The 19,510-nt window shown below is 33.8% G+C and overlaps 1 long non-coding RNA gene across 10 annotated transcripts in view; it reads right to left on the reverse strand.

Moving 5' to 3' along the window:
- LOC116421439 overlaps positions 1 to 19,510 on the reverse strand; it is a 635,315-nt gene that overhangs the window by 414,173 nt on the left and 201,632 nt on the right. For all 10 annotated transcript variants that reach the window (XR_004231803.1, XR_004231802.1, XR_004231799.1 and 7 more), the window contains exon 3: positions 17,034 to 17,231. This is a non-coding gene — a long non-coding RNA (uncharacterized LOC116421439). The remainder of the gene's footprint in view (positions 1 to 17,033; positions 17,232 to 19,510) is intronic.

Raw genomic sequence — 19,510 nt, forward strand, 5'->3', positions numbered from 1 at the left:
TGGAGTCTAGGGGATCTGGTGGACACTCTTGCTTGAGATGGACAACTAACTTACTGAGAGCAATTACACATGACAATGTGAACATACTGGCAGCCACTGATATAGCACTGCCAGATGTGATGTTGGCATAATCAATCAGTCAATCTTGGAAGTAGGAGATTTTTTCAATCATACTAGAAGAAATTCTGAAAGGCATGAAATTTTACATCTCACTCTTCTTTTATCCCAATATTGTCACCTTTCTGTAAAGATACAGTGCACTCAAAAGAAAGATGAATTTATGACATTTAAAAATGGCAAATGAATCCTATTCTATTTCGTTCCTCTTAATAAAGGGAAGTTCAATGATATTTCAGTTAAAAGGCTAGTGGAGCTATTGCCTGAAAGAAAAGATGATTGGAAGTGAAAGCAGATTCAGATGCTACTTAAGGCAAATTTCCTATTATAAAAGAAAAAAACCTCAAATCATTGACCTTGGATTATTAGATGAGCATTCTTTTTTTAATTTGAAAAATATGTCACATTACTGCTTAGAAAATTTGTGTTGGGGAATATTTTTAATAGCAAAGGTTGGAGAAAGGTAATAATGGATGGAGTAAAGTTTTGAAAGGAATTCTTATCCATCCTTCGAGTTATGCTCTATTAGCAAGTAAAAGAAAACCATATTTTAAAAGGAATTATAAGTGACAATAAAGCATTTCAAGATTTGCAGAGTTCTTTGCTCACAACTCTGTGGTGTACAATTATTATTCCCATATTATACATGAGAAAAACTGAAATTATTAATGGTTGCCATGATAAGGACTGAAGCTAAGGTTGAACCCAGACATTTTCACTCCAAGTCCAGTGATCCTTTCTATTGCATAACCCTGTCCTTACAGCATAAAAACAGATATTATTGATGGTATGAAAGGATTTATCTAATGAACTATTTGATTCTAGAAACTTTTTGTAGCAATCTAGTGAGTTGTGAATGTTCTTGGAGAAAGTGATATACCAATAGATATATACTTACATGCCAAGAATAAAAAAAAAACAACTTCATAAAAATAATGAAAGATCTCAAAAGAAGTTTATAGTGTCAACCTCTCAATAAATTAGTGCTATAACACTTTACACATGATTCATGACCACTATATTCACTTACAAGTTACTATATTTAAAAAACATACATTCAAATATCTATATTGATGCATCTTTTTTGACTGAAAAATTAACAAGTATATAATTATCAGATCAGAGATCTGTAAGGCAAGAGACTAGAGAGGCATTGTATGATGGTAGTTATTATTAACAAGGAGATTCTGAGTTCAATCTGGTCCCAGACACTTACTACCTATGTAACTCTAGGCAAGTCACTTAACTCTGTTTGCCTCAGTTTCCTCATCTGTAAAATAAACAGGAGAAGAAAATGGCAAACCATGCCCGTATCTTTGCTAAGAAAGTCCCACTGGGACATTAATGCATTTGTGGTGTAGTTGTGAAATGATCCAACCATTCTGGAGAGCATTTTGGAATTATGGTCAAAGAGCTATGAAATTGTGCATACCTTTTGATCCATCAGTGTATCTACTAGCTCTGTCTCCCAAAGAGATCATAAAAGAGGGGAAAAAGGACCCACATGTGCAAAAATGTTTGTAGCAGCTCTTTTTGTGGTGGCAAGGAACTGGAAATTAAGTCATGCTCATCAATTGAAAAATAGCTGAATAAATTATAAACAATATATGTATGTTATATAATATTATTCTTCTATAAGAAATTATGAGCAGACTGATTTCAGAAAAGCCTGGAAAAAACATACATGAACTGATGCAGAGTGAAGCGAGCAGAATGAAGAGAACATTGTACACAGTAAAACAAGATTATATGATGACCGGCTGTGATGGACTTGATTCTTTTCAACAATGAGATCATTCAAGATAATTCCAATAGACTTGGAATGGAAAGTACCATTTGTGTGAAGAAAGAGAACTATGGAGAGTGAATGTGGATCAAAGAATAGTATTTGCATCTATATGTTGTTGTTTTGTTTTCTTGGGTTTTTTTCCCTCTTTCTAGTGTTTTTTTCCTTTTGATCTGATTTTTCTTGTCAGCATGATGAATATGGAAATGTTTAGAAGAATTACATATGTTCAGCTTATATGAGATTGCTTGCTGTCTTGAGGCGAGAAGAAGTAAGGGAAGGAAGAGAAAAATTTGGAACACAATGTTTTACAAAAGAGAATGTTGAAAACTATCTTTATGTGCATTTGGAAAAAAGAAAAACTATTAAAAAAAGAGAAGAAAGAAAATTCCAATGGGGTCATGGACAGTCAAACATAACTAAAACATAATAACAAACAAAAACAAAACAAAATATTTGAGTTAGAGAATTCTAGAGCTGAAAGGGACCTAAAAAGTCATCAAGACGAATCTTTCATTCCCAAGATTAAAACTACTGCTAGAATATTTCTAACAGTTTGATATATTTCCACTTCTAGGAATTCATTCCAATTCCCTATTCTTTCCTACTGTGTACTCAAGAATAGGAGCAGGAACTTAGTCCTTTGTGTTAAATATAGCCAGACTAAAGATTTAAAGTGCTTCCTGAATTCATTGTTTGATTGTGAACATTGCAGACAAAGTCTGTATATTGAAAAATATACTAAGTTTTTTATATTGTATGTCAAAATAGATCAGGTCAGTAAAATCCCTTCTAGCTACTCCAACTAAGTCCTTTAATGTATGCTAATTTTATGGTAATGATCTTGCCATGAATTAGCACTTCAAAGAGCTGCTCACATCTACAAGTCACATGTATTTTCTCAATGATCCAACCCAATCAGCATTAATTAAGGACCTACTATGCACAATGCCTTAGCAAGGCATTAGGGTCAGAGACAATTGTTTTTTTTATTAACTCTGACCTCAAGGACCTTATAGTCTATTTGATTCAAGATTACCTTCTACATGATGAATTTGTGGGAAACGTGAAGCCTTTCAAGGTTATTCCAAAGAGTAAAGGAGAGATGATAGTCAATCAGTCAATAAACATTTAGTAAATGCCTACTGTGCACTAGATACTATACTAAACACTAGATGATGTGAAGCAGTGGGCCAATGGCATCTTCTATATCTGACCAGCCTCTAATCTCACCATAGCACCTACTTCTGCTACCTTTCTGGCCTTCTAGAACAAATTGCTCCATTCACCCATTCCACCAGGGCAAGTCTTCATGTGCTTGAGGTAAACACCCTCCTAACTCACTTAGGTCCATCATTTACCTTCAATCTTTATATGTTTCTCTTGAGTCATATTTGAAAATTAAATTTTTGATTTTACTCTGGTCTTTTCATCAGAAATTATTGAAAATATTCAATTTCATTGAACACTTTTCCCCTAAAAGATAATGCTTAATTTTTCTGAATAGTTGGTTCTTAGTTGCAAACCAAGCTCCTTTGCCTTCTGGAATATCATAATCCACCCCCACCTCCCAGCCCCTGCCCCAATCCTTTAATGTAGAAGCTGCTAGGTCCTTGGTAATGCTGGTTGTGACTCCTTGATATATGGATTGTTTCTTTCTAGTTGCTTGCAATATTTTCTCCTTGACCTGATAATTCTGGAATTTGTCCACAATATAGCTTGAAATTTTCTTTTGGGGGGCTTCTTTCAAAAAATCATCTTGGAAAACTTCTTGAAAGATATTGTCCAGGCTCTTTTTTTTTTTTTTTTTTGATCATGGTTTGGGAGTCCAACAATTCATAGATTATCTTTCTTGGATCTATTTTTCATGTCAGTTGTTTTTCCAATGAAGTATATTTTCTTCTCTATCTATTTTTTTCATTTTGGGTATTTTGTTTGACTGATTCTTGATGTCTCAGTAAGTCATTTCCTTCCATTTGTCCAGTTTTAATTTCTAATTAATTATTTTCTTCATTTAGCTTCGTTATCCCCTTTTGCATTTGGCCAATTGTACTTTTAAAGGAGTTCTTTTGTTCAATGGATTTTTTTTTCCATTTTTCCAATTCTATTTTTTAAGGAGTTGTTTTCTTTAGTCAATTTCTGTCCTTTCCTTTTTTTTTTTAAACTGTTGACTTATCCCCAAAAAACTTTCATAATTCTCCTGAATAGCTCTCATTTCTTTCCTCCATTTTTCTTTTATTTTTCTTTTAAGATCCTTTTTGAGTTCTTCCAAGAGAATGTTTTGAACTTGAGATCAGTTCATGTCCCTCTTTGAGGCTTCACATGTAGGCATTTTGTCATTGCTGTCCTCTTCTGTTTCAATCTTCCCTGTTGCCATGGTAGATTTTTATGGTCAGGGCTCCATTTGCTTTTTTTTTTTTATTTTAAAAAGTGACTGCAACTAGGAAACAAGGGAGATTGTCCCAAACTTTTTTTTTCAGGGGAATAGGGGCCTCTCACTCACTTTCCACTGCACTGAGGCTGGCGATGCTGCAGGCTTTCCCACTGCTCTGGGCTCCCCTTGCCTAGTCTCACCCATTATGTTGAGGTTTGGGGGCTCATAATTTCCTTTATGTAGTTGTGTTGGAAGTCTCACAGCTGGCCTGCTGATCCACTGGCTTTCTGAACCAAGACAGAATAGCCAACGTTGCTGTATTTTGGCTAAAAGTTTCCAATTAGATTTCCTGAATCATGCTTCCCATTCTACACCTGCTCTGGATTGTGTTCCCCCCTGCCCAATTCAGACAGACCTTTCCTGAAGCCCTTCCAAAATAGCTTAAGCTGGAAAAATTTTTGCACTTTGAATATTTGTGAGTTTTGTCACTCCAGAATTCATTGAGAAGTTTGATCAAGCACTGATTCTGAAGGAAGCTGGGGAGATCTCAGGCAATGTCCTGACTTCTCTCTGCCACTTTGGATTTGCTTCCTACAATTTTTTAAAATCATTGTTCTATAAAGTATTACACAGGGGAATAAAGGTATTGATTTTTGTAGTTAAATTAAGATATAAGCTTACTGAAAACATCTTCAATACAACTCCAATAGGAGAGAGAACAAGAGAGATGATGTGTAAATCATCCTATTCCTATATGATTTGTTCTTTGTTGCTAGGTCTCTCTATTTTGAAAACTTTTCATTATCTGTAGCTTGAACATTATGATTGATATAGCACCACTGGTAGTATTAAAAACATCATCTTAAAACTTCATGGATTATTTTTATTAGTAGGATTATTAGCCCTCTCCCTCCTTGCTTTCACTGCCAAACTTCTGGAAAGAGTATTTTATACTTTCTCATCTACCTTCTCACTCCTCATTCATTTTTCCATCTTCTGTAATCTGGCTTTTAGGCCCATCCCATTAATGCAACTGCTCTTTCCAGGACCATAGATGCTCTTCTAATTATCAAATCCAATTTTTCTTTTCTCAGTCTCTATGTATTTTTCACTGTTAACCCTCCAATTCTTTGTATTCTAATCTTTGGATTCCATGACACTGCTACCCTGTTATATGTCCTTCCTTTCTTCCATTTTCCTCTCATATTTATTTGTTTTATTTTTTATAATAGCTTTTTGTTTTTCAAAATACATGCAAAAGTGGTTTCCAACATTCATCCTTGCAAAACCTTGTGTTCAAAATTTTTCTCCTTCCCTCTCCACTTCTCCCCTTTCTTAGAGAGTAAATAATCCAATGCAGGTTAAATGTGTATACATAAGAAAAATCAGGTCAAAAAAGGAAAAACTATAAATAAAAAATAAAAAACCGAACAAGAAAATAACAACAACTACAAAAGGTGAAAATACTGTGTTGTGATTTGCATTCAGTCCCCATAGCCCTCTTTCTGGATATCATCCTCCCTTCCTTTATAACTACTGCTTCTCAGTCTCTTTCTTCTACTTCTCCTTTTCTCTGTCTCTATTTCCTCCTCCCCATACCCCTATTTCTCTCCCTTCTTCTTTGCCTGCAGATAGACACATCTGATGGAACATTTCTAAGTCTTCCACTGTCTGTTATGAAAAGTACATATCTGGGGAACTGAGCTCTCTGACACAAACCAATGAAGCCATAATACAAGGAATCTATGTTAACAAAAATTTATAGCAGATAAACTTTTTGTAGTAGGCAAGAACTAGAAACTAAGGAGGGTATCCATCAATTAGGGAATAGCTCAACAAATGTAATGGAATACTCTGGTACTATAAGAAATGATAATTGGGAAGATCTGGGAAAACTTGGAAAGCCTTGTATGAAATGAGGCAAAGTGAATTAAGAAGAGCCAAAAGAACTAGTTATACAATAACATTGTAAAGACAAACAACTTTGAAAAAGTTAAGAACCCTGATCAAAATAACACCTAGCTACGATTCCAAGGATCCGGGATGAAGCTTGCTCCCCACCTCCTTACAAAGAAAGGATTGATTTAAGGTGCAGAAATACATATATATATATATATATATATATATATATATATATATATACCACATATATACAGAGAGTGAGAGAGATACATACACACACACACACACACACACACACACACATTGGACATGGCTAATGAATAAATATATTTTACATATTTGTTAAAGAATTTTTTCCACAATAAGATTCACTAAAAGGGAGACCAGACAAGTATGCAAATATTTTTTCATTTTAAAAAGATTATTTTAAAGGATGGGGTCAAATATTATGAATGCCCCTGAAGCATGCACTCCTTGTAGAGCTATAACAAGAAAAGTGTTCTAGAACAGTGTTCTAGCATTCTATCAATATACATCAATAAATGAATAATTAACACTTTCTTAAGTTTAGACAAACAACCAATATATCAAGCCTTAATTTGTAGTAATTTCAGAGGTATAAATGCTCACACAAATTTAATCATTACCAGCAAACCTTTAGAGCTAGCTCCATCACATCCCTGATTACAAGAGGTTGAAGTGAGGAAAAAGTACTTTTCAAGAACTTTTAACAATGCCATTGGAGGTTGTGGTAAGATGAGATGTCATGGTGATACCCGTGTTTTTGGAAAAGTCACTTGGGAAACTAAGTAGATAATGGATTGGCATAGGGAGAAAGGGAGCAAGAAAAATAAAAAGGAAGTCATATTAGTAGTCGAGGTGAGAGATGATGGGTCCTCGAAGTAGGATGTGTAAAAAGAGTAAAGAGAATAAATAAAAGAACTGTTATGGAAATCAAAACAATGAGATTTAGCAACTGATTTGTTATGTATAGCAAGGAAGAACAAGGCATTATAGATCACACCAAACCTGTGAGTCTAAATGTTTAGAAGAATGGGATGGTAACTGGGAAGTTGGGAAGAGGAAAAATTTTAAGAGAGATAAATGAATTCTGAGTTTTGAGTCTGTTGAGTTTGAGATGCTTCTAGGACCAGATTGCAATGTTTAATAAAAAGTTGGTAACATGGTATTGGAGCTCAGGAACAAGATGAAGAATATGTGTGTGTGTGTGTGTGTGTGTGTGTGTGTGTGATTTGCATCATGATAATAATTGAACCCATAGAAGCTGATATAGTCAGCAAAAGAAAATACAGAGCAAAAAGAGAAGAAGATCAAGAACAGAATGTTGAAAATGGTATAAAGTATCTATTGTGAAAAAAAAATTCAACAGGAAAAAGCTGTGAGATGTCACTTTTAAAAATCAGATTACATAATAATAATGACCAAGTTAAAAATCTGGATACCATAGTCCAATAAATCAAAACCTCCCCTGTCTATTTGAACTAGAGGTAAAAATAAAAATACAAGAAGAATCCATCAGTCACCTCTTTAAAAAAATTAATATGCTCAGGAGTCATAGTCAAGATATAGATTTTCTTGGTCAAAAGAAAATACTGTAAGCAGTCAGAAAAACAGAGTTAAAGAAGAAAAGAATCAGTCAGAATCATATAAGACTATAATGTAACAGCTATCACTAGAAAAAATCATAAATGATACTCCAAAAGGCTAAAGAAAAAGATTTTCAATCAAAGATAAATGTACTTGCAAAACTAACTATACTCCTAAAAGGGGATATGGATTTTAAAAGAAAAAAGCCTTTCTAGAATCCCCCAATTAAAAAAAAAAAACTAGAAATGGGCAAAAGAAAATTAAACAAAATCAAAAAACAAGAACCTACAAAGATAAGAAAACTGAAATTTAGAAGGATTGAGTGACTTTGTCCAAGATCAAAAAAGTAACAAATGACAAAGATATGATTCAAATGAAGAGTCCAGTGACCAGGTATTACCTCTACAACCTCCCCAGTGAGCAATCATCCAGCATCTCACTGAATACTTCTAGTGATGAGATCCTCACTATCTTCTAAGGCAGCCCACTCCACTTATGGATATTTCTAATTGTTAGATCATATTTCAACTTAAAATTTTCCTCCTATAATTTCTACAATGGTTCTTAGTTGTTCCCTCTAGGACCAAATAGAATAAAGAAATAGATAGTGATGATTCCAAATACGTATCATGTTTAATTGTAAAGCTGTTTTTGTCATGAAAAGAACTTTCCTGGTATACAAAATTGTGGGATCCTCAGAAGCCTAGGACCAAAATCTAAAAAGAGCCATTGAGATATTCTATCCCAATATTTTCCTTTTATAAATGAGGAAATTAGGGTCCAGAGATATTAGAGTTGCAGTGGTCTCTGAGACTCTTTCTGATACACACATTTTATGATTTTTCTGTCATTTAAAAACCTTCACAATTAGGTACCAACCTTTCTTTCCAAGTTGATTTCACATTATTCTTCCTCACACTATATGGGTTTTTTTTAAATGATATTTTATTTTTTCCAATTACATGCAAAGATAATTTTTAACATTTTTAATAAAAATTTTATAAAATTTTATAATTTTTAAAATAAATTTTTTAAAATAAAATAAATTAAAATAAAATAAAATTTAAAATTTATTTTAAAAATTATAAAATTTTATAAAATTTGTAATTTTATAAAATTTTGTTTAAAATTATAAAAAATAAACTATAAAATTATAAAAATTGAGTTCCAAATTTTTTCCTTCCTTCCTCTCCCTTCTCCTTTTCTAAGATAGTAATCATTTTGATATAGGTTATCATCATACACTCTGTTATATAAAAACTGATCTATTTTCTGTTTCTTATATGCAACATTTCATCCCCCACCCCTATATTTTTGTACAAGCTGTCCTTCATGCCTAAAATGTTCTCTCTTCTTATTTTTACCTCTTGGAATCTTTAGTTACTTTCAAGGCTCAGTCCACATGCTATCTCCTAGAGGCCCTTCCTGATCTCCCCAACTATTTAATTGCATTCTCTTCCTTCCCAGAAATTATTTTGTGTGGTTATTTCAACCTGTGTTTTCATGGATATAGCAAAAGCCTAGAGAAGAAACTCTTTATCAATGCATATCAGAGTAATTGTTCAGCAGTTACAATCATAAAGAGTTTACTAGAACATAGAGAGATCAAATGACTTTACAGGGGTCACTAACTTGTATTAGATAGTCTTTGAACTTACTTCTTGCTGACTTCCATATTCTGCCCATTAATTCATGTAATCTCTTATTTATATGGCATTCATATTATAAGTAAATATAAAAGTAGAATTTGTGACTATCATTAGAATTTTAGATCAATAAAGACAGGATCTATTTGATTTGTCTCTTTCCTAAAACAATATCTGGCACATGATAGGTACTTAAATGCTCACTGAAATAAATTAAGTAAAAAAAATTCAAAATTTAAAGCTCTTTTTACTTACCAAGAAGATAGACCAGTAAAAATTTTAAAAAGGACTGAAACAGACTGTTAGATGCAAAGGAAAAAGTAGTCAGAGATCTGGATGGAGTCCTTATATAGTACTTTTTTTTTCTTTAAATTACATTCCCTTATAGTCTAAAAGACAATTGCCCTAAAGAAAAACAAAAGGAAAGGAAAGAGAAAGAAAGATGATTTGATAGAGAAAAGAAGGATGGTATGAGAGTTAGAAACAGAAGCAGACACCTTATTATTTGGATATCTTTTTTGCCTACTTAGTTCCAGCTACAGCTAAAACCCTTCTGGGGAAAACTGGCAAACATTCAGGATATGAAAGATTGCCAAATCAGAGAGCTGAAGTCAGAAGTTGTAAAGGCAAACATATAAAGAAGCCAGGAAGTGAGGATCAAAAGGAACCCCTCATCAGAGGGTTAAGGGAACGTAAATACTAGAATAAGGAACAAATCCAGTTCATACAGCTGCCTTTTTTTGATTGATCTTAATCCCACCTGCCTGCTTTTTCACCATCCCACTCCATCACCACCTTCTCTAAGAAAACCTCGAGGTTTCTCTTGAAATAATTTATGTTTGCCATAGTTGCTTCTCTTGATAACTTATTCCAGATGTTTATTAGAGCCCATATAAAAATGTTTTCCCCAAATCTCCTATTCCACCAATGGTGGTCACCTCACCCAATGGTTGTTTCCATGGGAAATTATAGCCACCTTGTCATTTTGTTATGAAAAAGCAAACTTTCCATTCTTTTTACCCTTATGGCCACCATGTGTCTGGATACTAAATTTTTTGGCTATTTGCTTATTTAGGGACTCCTTGCTAAGATGAAAGTCTCCATTTGGTTATCTTGAACAACTCAATTTTCTAACAAAGGATTAGTACAAAATAGAAAATCACAGGATTTAGAGCTGACAGGATCCTTAGAGCAATCATCTAGTTTAACTCCTTTATTTTACAGCTAAGAAAATTGAGGGCTGAATAGAAGACTTGCCCTTGGTCACAGAGAATTCAAACAATAGAGCAAAAATGCATATCCAGATGTTCCTGATTCCAGAGAAAGGGATCATTTCATTACTATACTGCTTATCATGTTCAATCATTTCAGTCATGTCTGACTCTGGGATTCCATTTAGGATTTTCTCATAAAAGATACTGAAATGATTTGCCATTTTCTTCTCCAGCTCATTTGACAGTTGAGGAAACTGAGATAGAGTTAAGTGAGTTGCTCAGGATTATACAGGTAATAAATGTTTGAGGCTGGATTTGAATTCAGGAAGATAAATCTTCCTGACTCCAAGCTCTGGACTCTATCCACTGTGATACCTAACTGCTATATTGCTGCTCTTACCAAACCATCTTTCCTAAAACTTATAAAACTTCTTTCCTTTGTTGTCCTAAACTCTATTCTTCTCAAGGCAAATATTCAACATCCCAGAGAGAAGAGAATAATATATTCACTATAAACCAAAGGCAGCCAGTTTCAGCATGCAGTATTACAGATGAAGTCTAGATAATAACACCTTACTTCCAATTTTTTTTTTTTATTTTTCACTACATCTATACTCAGAACTAGTAGTTTCAATGAATTTTCCACACTGACCTCCAAATGCTTTTCCTAAGCAATGTGTTGAATGACTGTTCCAGTGAGTACATATTCCCAGATTCCCATGATACCAAAGTAATTATTTTAAGTGTGTCCACCCAGATTTAATTTTGCCAGCTATGGACCCAAATGCCTGAACAGTCCAAATCATTTAGAATCTTCCTGTATTTTTCCTCTCCTCGATGTCTTCTCTGCCTCTATTTTAATGTAGGCTATAAATTCAGAATTCTTGTTTCAACACCGTGAACCTCCATGTAAAAGCAGAAATCTGAAGACTGGGATAATGCTCATTTCTTACTTTCCAAGTTTCAAAAAAAAACTGATTTAAAGTTAACCTCTTTTTTATTCTAACTTTTCATTTCTTATTCTATTTTGCTTCTCTCATTCATTCTTCTCAACCATTAAGTTTTACCAAAATTTCTCATCAACTAACAATTTAGATATGCTCATCATACCAGAAACTAGCCTTCAAAGAATTTCAGATGGGCAATTAAGAATAAACTCCTTCAACCACATGTTAAAGTATATTTTTCTAGCTGCCTTTTACAAATACTCCCTGTTCATCTCTTAATGATAATAAATTCATCAACATAAAGCTTTCTGGTTTCTTCTTAAATAGAGAAAGCTGTTCACAACTATTCAAGCTGGAGGTATGATTCTGGACTTTAGTAAACTGTGAAGAAACTTCACTCTCACAAAGGTGATTGACTTTTATTATTTTTTTTAGTTAGAGAACATCCATAAATTATTTTGACTTAAATGAAGGCTATGCTTGCATGGGGACATACTCATAGTGTGTGCTTTTGGGTCAGAACTTGAAGATCCCTGAATTTCCTTAATGAAAAGGGATTTTATTTATTTTTTTGTTGTTAGCTCCCTGGCATCTAGTACAGTATCCAGCACATAGCATATGCTTAAATAATCATAAACTGACTGATAACCTACTTGTTCATTCTCTTTTTCAATTACCTTCTATTTACTTATCTATATACATATTGTAGTGGGGCAGCGAGGTGGTATAAAGGATAAAGAACTATTATTAGACTTGAAATCAGAAAGACTCATCTTCCTGAGTTCAAGTCTGGCTTCAGACATTTACAAGCTTGTGTAACCCTGGGCAAGTTAATCAACCTTGTTTGTCTCTTTCCTCATTTATCAAATAAGCTGGAAAAGCAAATGACAAAGCATTCCAGTATCTTAGCCAAGAAAACGCCAGATGGGGGTCACGAAGAGTCAGACATGTTGAAATCAAATGAACAACAATGACAATACATGTCCCCTTTCTACCCCTCCTGAGCCCTGATACCAGAATAATATATTCTCCTGGAGGGCAGGAATGCTTTCAATGTTTACTTTGTATCCACCCCATTTATCATAATGTATGATACATGGCTTATTTCATTAATGTTTTTTGATTATTTGTTCATTTGTATCCCAGTTGTTAGTAATCTCTTGTGGCACAGGAAAATAGTGTTAGACTTAGGAAGACTTAATCATGAAATCTGCCTCAGACATTTATTAGTTATGTGATTCTGGGCAAGTCATTAAACTATTCTCAGTCTCAATTTCCTCATCTACAAAATGGAGATAATGGCAATATCTGGCTCATATGGCTGTGATGAGGATTAAATACGATAACATATAAATAACTTTTGTAAATTTTAAAATGTTACATAAACATTATCTAGTAATACTAGTAATGGTGGTAGTGGTGGTAGCAGTAGTACTAGTATAGTGGTGGTGGTGGTTGTAATAGTAATAGTAGTAGTAGTAGCAGTAGTGATGATGGTGGTAGTAATGATGGTGAGAATGGTGATGGTTATGGTGATAGTAGTTGACTATCCCTCCTCAAATAAATGTATTTACTAAACTGTGCCTATAGAGAGAGAAGCACATTGTATACCAGGTAGAGTTAGGCTTGACATCAGGAACACAAAGTTTTAAGTCCCATTTCTCATATTTGAAAACTCCATGGCTCTTGACAGCTGTTTGTCTCTCTGTGCCTTAAGTAATTAATTTTCTAGGACTTACCCACCAAATATTAGATGAACTGTCTATAAACTGCATTGCTGGAGGGAGTTCCTATGCCAGGAGTTCCCCACACTAAGGAAATCATAGTTTCTGCCCATATTTAGGTATTTTGTGAGTGCTTATTTTTAAACGACTTTTGTCTTCCATTTATTAATTCTATTTCCTTCTTTTGCATCTTCAAGATTTTCTTCTTACTGTAACCTCAACTATTTGTTAAAAATTCCTCATTTGCCCTGATTTGTGAGTTTTGTTTTCAACATTCCAGACATATCTCAGAGATCATTCATAGCCATTTCAAGGCTAGCCCTCTGCATTCTGATATCTCAACTACATACTGTTTGCTCCACAGATAAAGCATAAAAATTTAGAAGGGAAGAGCAAACAGTTCATTTAATCAATCTAGCATTTTTTCTATTAAAAAGCACACGTGTGCATACACACACACAAATCCATTTTGCTCAATCTGGTTTCATATTTCTCAAGTGATCTCATCCCCATAATTTCTTTTCTAGCAAACCTTTCAACTATTTAATGATCTTTGGTTAACAGTAGCTTGTATTCCTACTATTTGTTTCTTCCCCCTTTCTTTCCCTTCATCTCATAATTCTTTATTATCTTTAGAGAACCACAATGCAGAATTTCTCTCTCCTTTAGATTACTACATGTTATCATTTCCTTCCTTTCAGCATTAACTTAATCCAGCAACAATGGCTTAGTTGCATAAGCATTTCTTCATAAATTGATCCTTTGTTCCCTGAATTTAGGAGGGAAGGAGAGATCAAAACTTATGATTTTATTAGGGTAGAAACCCCAAGTAAGGAAATTGCCTCCAACAATGCAGACTTAGCCTCTTCTTACAACTTAAAGCCTCAGAGAATTGTCTGTAGAAAATGAGAGGTTAAGTCATTTGCCTCATATGTTCCCAAGATAAGACTGAACTCCAGGTGCCAGTATATTATGCTTCTTCCTAATTATTTCAGTTACTCTTCTTTGGATCCCTGTTAGCAAGAGAGCAGAGATATACATGGTCCTCTCAAGTTTTTGATATTATGAATCTATATATAGAAAATACAACAAAGGAAATAAACTTGTTATTCAGTTTTCACTTTTCTTTTTATCTCCATGATTTTGTACATTGCCAAATACACAATAAACAATAAATGCTTACTGAATGAAGTAAAGATAAATATGTTTGTATTAGGTAGAAGATACAAGTATATAAAGATATGTTGGAAACCTTTTGCTTACTGGTTAGATGTTTAAATATATAACCATATATATGTACATATATATATACACACATGTATGAATGTCAATAAGCATTTATTAAGCACTTTTGATATACTAGACATAAAAGCAAAATCAAAACAAGTATTTCCCTCAAGGAGTTTCTCTCCTTCAGAGGAATCGATATATACCAGTACATATGAGATATATACAAAGTGAAGTCAAAGTAATTTGGTGAGGAGAGGAAAGTAGAAAATATTCTTTTCTGTTTATTGTATTCCTGATATCATAAGAGATCTCAATATGCCAGACCTCTAGCCATCTTCAAGGCCATATAAAGCAGCCACTTTCATATGTGTGTGAGTTGGGTTTTACAAAAGTATGCGATTAACATTAATCCAGAAGTTCCCCTCTTTTCACATCATCTACCTCCTGTCATGCTTCCAAGGAATAGATCAAGAAGCAAAGGAAAATATGGTACCTACTCCTCATACCAGTTAATAAACTTGAGAGTTCCAAGCAGAGACTGAGAAGCAAGAAATTGGGAATAGTACCCCCAAAGACATGTGTGCTAATTGCTTCATGAATTCCCCTACTTTGTCTCAGCATGAAACTATACTAGCCCAAAGATGCCATACTTCCTAAGGAGAATGAAACAATATTGGGTAGGAGGGGGGTGGGAGAGAGGTTTAGTGGGGAGAAACTACAATCACACTGTGCCTTAATTAAGAATTAGTTGGAGTGGGGAGAAGGGGAGGAAAAAAAGTGCACAGCAGAGACCATAACAATGGCAACAGCAAAAACAAACAAACAAAAACAACTTAAGGAAAAGCAGCATAGCTTTGAAAATGGTGTGCAGTATTTACATAGTTTTCCCCAAAAAAGTAAATAATGTGAAATTGAAAATCATATTTTTTATTGAATCCTTTTTTTTATGTTATTCTGTATACATGGAAATGGTCTCTTTTTTTGTTTTCATATTTAAGTTTAAAATGAATTTAAACATTTTTAATTTTAAAAAGAACCATATAGCAATTTGGGCCATGTACAGTAGATGTGTTGCTTAATTAAAGTAAGTCAAGCATTTCTTACTGAGATACAGAATTTGGCAGTGAGAATATTTGATGATTCCCACGCATCTTGGATGAGACTCATGATAGCACCTGGTCACTATAAAGCATATCCTCACTTGCTGATCCTGTCTTGAATGGCCAGGATTTCTGGACCCAGTTGCTTGGAAAGAACTGGAACAAACATATGGACCCAGAACTATAGGATTAATTGGCCCAGGTTTTAAATGGGAATTTTCTAAGAGTTTTGTGGAAGCCACAGAAGAAACATGAAAATCAGCAGATGAGATAGAAAAATTTCATAAATGTGTATAGTATGGTATTTTATCTTTTAATACCAAAAAAGATGCATGATTTCTCATTTAATCATTTAATTTTTAAAAATTAAAGCTTGCAAAAAGAATAAAACAAAAAGCCAACAAGTGATACACAAAGACTTCTATAATTTATGTGGATTTTCTCCCCGAACCCCTGTGATATGGAAGGGATAAGTGTGAAGGGAACTGGGATACTATTCACAGATCTGGTCATGTTCCCCCACTACTTAATAAACTCTAGTTGCTTCCCATTGCCTCCAGAAAGAAATCCAAAACTCTTCATAATCTAGCCCCTTCTACCTTCCCAATCTTCTTACAACTTACTCCCCAACAGGTATTCTTTGATTCCAGACTCTCTGGAATGCTCTCTTCTCCTCCTCTCAGACAACTGACCTCCCTAGCTTCCTTTAATTCCTGACCAAAAAAAATCACACTTTCTACATGAAACTCCTCTTAATTCTAGTGTCTAGAATTAAGTGTCTAGAAGAAGGTAATATCTACCTTTTGTTAATTATCTCTTATTATCCTGTATATAACTGTATTTTTATATATTTATTTGTATATCTCTTCCATTAGATTGTAAGCTTTCTGAGGGCAAAGGCTGTCTTTTGCCTTTTTTATTTGTATGTCCAGAACTTAGCACAGTGCCTGGCACATAGTAGACACAATAAATGTTCATAATTGATCATAGCCATTGAAAGTCGGCCACAAACACCATCAGGATACTTTAACACCCAGAAGAGCAGATGTAGCAACCCAGCTATGAAAGAAAAGACTATTGTGTATATATAGCACATTGAAAAATGTTCTCTTTGCTTTTAAAAAGCCTCAGTTTAAAAAAAAAAAGGCATTGAAATATACAAGAAAACAAAAACAACAATGATGATGTCAATTTAAAACAAAACACCATAAGATCTAAAAATAATTCCTAAATGCCAACTAATTGGGAGGCTACATAAAAGCATGAATTGTACTCTCCTAGAGGTGGATTTCACATTTCTCATATTACTTTATTTCTACTAGTTTTATTAATTATATCACTTTATTATTAATATCAAAACTATAAATAAATAATGCAACACTTACCATCTCACGGACACCCATATGCCAAGACATAGTAACAGCCTAAAAAAGGAAAATCTTCTTAGATCAAGATTGACAAACTTCTGAACCACAGGTCAGATCCAATCCTCATCTGACTTTCATCCAACACAAGGCTAAGCGAAGTAGTATATTTTTAGTTGCCAAAATATACTCTGCCTTTAAAAATCTTGTGTTGATAGCCTTAAAAAAAAAAGACAAAAAAGAAGAAAATGTATTTTATACAACTCTCTATGCAATGCTGTCCTGCTACTCCAGACTTCTCATAATGGGACTCAGTTTCCCACCCCAGGGACAGACCCTAAGATTCTGATTGATTGATGAACATTCACTCTATGTTGTCTGGTACTAGAATCATCAGCCTCATTCTCTGGGTGCCATTCAACCATTCATGTTCCTCACATCCCATTCAAATTCTGGCTCTAAAAATAATAATCAAATCAACACCATTCCTGAAAAGGATATGACACTCAGTTCCCTTATGACTTCAATCATCATTCCTCAAACTTCCTAGTCCAAACATTGTCTCTCCTCCCCTCTCCCCCCACAGCTACCATTCCTCAGCAGATATTATTTTTCCCTCTTAGAATGTAAGTTTATTGAGGACAGGAACTGTCTTGTTTTTCACATTTGTGCTCCCAGGGTTTAGCATAGTGTCTTATATATAATAAATATTTAGTAAATGCTTTCGTTCATTCATAATTTTCTATGGATAAATCTTGTTGCTTTTTGAAATCAATATGTGGATATTATATATAAATATAAATGTGAACTTATATAGTTTTATATTTTATTGCTTTACAAAACAATTACTATTTTGTTTCAAACATAAATAACTTTTTGCTCCTGAAATTAACTCATATCATACATTATTTTACCCTATAATCATATTTTCATTGACTTTCCTTCATCTTAACACTAGTCTTCCCAGTAAAAACAAAAGGTTTTGCAATTGGCCCACCAACCATTTTTTCTCCATGAATCTAATTCATACTGGTAAATAAGTAGTCAGTCAGCATGGTAAGTGATGGGTTTCTTCCCTATTGCTCTGCCAAAGGCAATGGATAGCCTCCTGCTACATCCCTCCCACTATATAATTATCATATTAAGTAAATTTTCTAGGACAATTTTGTCTGATAGAGCATGGTATTGGAACTGGCCTCAGAGTCAGGAAGACACAGGTTCAAGTCATACCTCATACTGATATATACTGGATATGTGACTCTGGGGCAAGGTATTTAACCTTGGGCAGTTCTCTAAGCCATTAAGTTTCAGAGATATTGTACTACATAGAGGAAGAAGATTCCTCCAAGGAGTTTGCTCTATCAGTGAAATCACAGATTCTGTCCTATTCCATAATTGTGTGCTTTTTTTGTGGTGTATGTCTTTGTACTTTTTTTCTTTTAAAAATGATTCATTCTAAGGGTATAGTCTTTATTTAAGTCAGTAGTAATCAAAGTATGGTCCAGAGAATTCTGGCAGTCTCTGAAATGCTTTCAGAGAGTCTACAAATTCAAAATTAGTCTAGTTAATATCTATAATATAACCCACATAAACAAAAACTCTTTGAACATATCCTCAATAAATTTAATAGTATAAAAATACTGAAAGCAAAAGTTTAAGAACCACTGATTTAAACCAACTGGTTAATTAAAAAAAACTTGTTACCTTCAATCTTTTCTTTTGAATCAATAGCCCCAGGAGAGAAAGAAATAAAAAAGACTTCTCTAACATTATTTTTAGAGATTGTGTCCCACCTAGTTTATCATAAACTGAAATACTAGCTAGCATAGAGCATGCATAAAGTAGGTACATGATACATGTTTGCTGAATAAATAAAAGAATGAACAAATAAGAGGAACGACCTAAGCTAAATCACAATGCCTTGCAAAAGAGTTCTTGATGTGTTATTCTCCAATTAGATGTCCCCTATTAGGGTAAAAGTTCTTTCAGAGACTATGGCTCATCTATTTCTTTATTTCCAGTGCCTTACATAAATTAGATTGATACTAAATATTTGTTTCATTAAATGAATTATGATGAAGAAATAAAGTGACAGATACTTTATCACACTGCAGACACAGTTCCTTTTGTGACTTAACTTACACTAAAGTCCTAAATGTTTAAAAGGCATTTGATTCAGCGGTGCAAAGTACCACCTAAAAGATTTGTCTCCAACAAGTTGTCTCATGTGCTATGTCAAAATCATATCAGGATTTTTGAATGGTGTAACAATATCCTCTAGTGCTAACAAGCCCCTGAATACTAATAACAATCAAGGCATCAAAGAAGACATATGTTCACTAAAGGTCTTTGCCACTGTCATGAAAAATATTTGGGGTAGAATCCAAATCAAAGAGAAATTCCCTAAAGATGGTAAATGCTGCTGCTTCTGTGATGTTGTGTTTATTTTATCATGCCCAAAATATTTCAAGGGCTCTTAAATGAGAAGCATAACTATT

Source organism: Sarcophilus harrisii, chromosome 2 (assembly GCF_902635505.1).
Source record: "Sarcophilus harrisii chromosome 2, mSarHar1.11, whole genome shotgun sequence".
NCBI classification, from domain to species: Eukaryota; Metazoa; Chordata; class Mammalia; order Dasyuromorphia; family Dasyuridae; genus Sarcophilus; species Sarcophilus harrisii.